Genomic DNA, 2,671 nt, shown 5'->3' with positions numbered 1-2,671 from the left:
GGGCAAGAGGCACAGACCCCGGGAGTTGGGTGAAAGCAGGCCTGAGGTGAGCAGCCCGCAGACTAGTTTATTTGAGTTAGTACAACAGCTTATATAGCCTAGACCAGCCAATCTGGTCAAGGGGCTGTCTATGCCCCAACCAATCACAGCCTGTTGCCAGGCAGTTTCTGCTGTCAGCAGCCATCTTGCCATGAACTTTTCACCTTATCGGCCATCTTGATATGACCTTTTCACCTCATTCCACCACATTTCCCCCTTTTTGTTTATTTTTGAGCAACGGGAGGCATGATTCTTGGCCATACCATTGTTGACCCTGTTTCCATGTGGTCTCTGTACGCAGCTGTGCCTGTCTTAGGTTGTCCCCCAAGGGATCTTACCCATCATTGACTAACCAGCGCTCAAATCGAGAGACCACAGGATTGCTTGCTCAGATAGGGGTAGGAAAGAGGAATAATGGTTATCAGGAATGGCATGATCTCACACAGGCTGTGGGCCGTTTGAGTGGCTGACCAGAGTTAGTGGGGTACAAAACAGTAGCAGATATGGCTATGGGCAGTTTATCAGGGTAGGATAATAGGGCAGGTGCATCTGCTAACAAGGTGAATTCTCAGTCTTGTTCAGTTGGTTCTGGTTGGCTGTCAGTTGCAGACTTGATGTTTCTGGCTGGTACCCAAATGGGCTGTCTTGCATTCTCTGGAAAGACACAAGCATATCCTCGACCCTTGGTTAGCAGAGGGTGTGGTCCTTTCCATTCTCCTGTCAGGGGGTCTTTCCACCTAGCCATAGGGGCTGGGGTCTGGGATGGAAAGGATCCCCAGTGTTTATAAGCTGGGCTTATCCCTTGGGAATCAAAAGTAAGAAAATTGATAGTGAAAAGGACCTCAGTCAAAGCAAGTTGTGGGTCTGAGGGCATATGATTGTTTTTCTGTCTTTGTAACAAGAGATCTTTAATCATCCTATGAGTTCTTTCAATGATTGCCTGTCCCTGTGGGTTGTATGGGATACCTGTGGCAGACTGTATGTTCCAAGATTTCATGAAGGAATTAAATTCCTGTGATGTATATGCTGGCCCTTTATCAGTCTTTATGGTCCAGGGGACACCAAGGAGCAGCATTGCTGATTTAACCGCATTTATCACATTACTAGCCTTTTCTCTGGATTGGGCTGTTGCAAATACAGCCTTTGAATAAGTATCTACCACCACATGGACAAACTTAAGTTTACCAAAGGAGTTAACGTGGGTGATGTCCACTTGCCATAGCTTATTAGGAGCAAGGCCCCGCGGGTTCACTCCTGCTTGTTGCAGTGGGCCTAATGGGGCGAGGGGTGCACAATTCTTGAAGAGTGCACTAGATGTTTGCATTGGCTCATTGTTAGCTCTGGGAAAAGCAATTTTATGTTGCTTGCTGACATGAAATTTTTGGTGTAAAATACGTGTTTGTTCTAAGTGTCCAATGGAAGCGGTGTTGCAGGAGACAAGATGATCAACCTTTCTGTTGCCTTGGAAAATAAAGCCAGGTAACCCAATATGTGATCTTACGTGTGAGATATAACATGGGTATTTTCTGTTCTCAGTTAGCTCTTTAAGTGTTGTGAACACCTGGTCAGTTAACAAACTGGAGGGTCATTAGACTTCTTTGTGTTCAATTTGTTAATGGCTGCAGTCAGGGCCTGTATGGGTGTATCGGCAGGGTTTACCTCCTTTGTGGCTACTATCCATTTAGAAATGTCTCCATTACGGACTGGGGAAATTGCTGCTTTTGCCTCTTTGGTAGCACCTTCCCAAGCTAATTGTTTGACCAGATTGTCTTGATCAGGGCCAGGCAGTAATCTTTTCTCTACGGCCTCCAAGACTCCGGCAAGGAAATCGGGGAACCATTTGCCTGGGCCTTGAACTGCATTTCTAAAGAGCTGACTATAATCAGGAGGATTTATATTTTTAAGGCTTTAATTGCCAAATCTCTGACCTGATCAAAATAGGCAACTACTCCAATGCGGGCCTGTTCTTGAGGATATATGTAGGTGCCACGGCTTGTAAGCATATCAAAGGTTACTGTTATTCCATAGGCAGCATTATTTCTTGCCACAGTTTCAGCCTCTTCCTGATAGGTGGTTTTCCACTGTAAAAACTGTGGTCTCGACAAACATGCTTTGAGCAGGGAAACCCAGTCAAAATGAATTTGAAGGTTTGCTGCCCATTGTTTAAGCAGTTGTTCAAAGTAGGGAGAGTCAGGACCTGACTCTTGAGAAGCCTTTTTTAGCATAGTGAGGTCATTTATGGGCGTTGGAATCCAGGGCCTGAATTCTGCACCCGCTCCTACATTAACAGTAAATGTGCAGGTGGGATGGGGTCCAGCTGCTGCCCTAAGAGCTTGAGGTGTCCGAGTACTGCCACAAATGTGGGGATCCTCACTGGGTGCGGATGGGATGACCTCGCAAGAGTTATTGTCTAGAGGCCCTCTAAGTTCATCCCACGGGTATGTGGGGGGTGGCTGACTAGGCATTGCTACCTGTTTGCTACCTTGTTTGCTACATTGTTATTTTCACTGTCTGAGCTCTCTCTCCCTAAGTCATCAACTGTTGCCTGTGAGGCAGAGGCCTGGAGTGTCAGGCTCTTATCTCTCACAGATTCATTATGTTTGGTAATCTGCACGGGATTCTGAGAGGGGGG

Source organism: Oryctolagus cuniculus, chromosome 8 (genome assembly GCF_051225735.1).
Source record: "Oryctolagus cuniculus isolate XC-2025 breed Fujian yellow rabbit chromosome 8, ASM5122573v1, whole genome shotgun sequence".
Lineage (NCBI taxonomy): Eukaryota > Metazoa > Chordata > Mammalia > Lagomorpha > Leporidae > Oryctolagus > Oryctolagus cuniculus.
The sequence above is the reverse complement of the archived record's forward strand: the minus strand, read 5'-3'. Positions refer to the sequence as shown.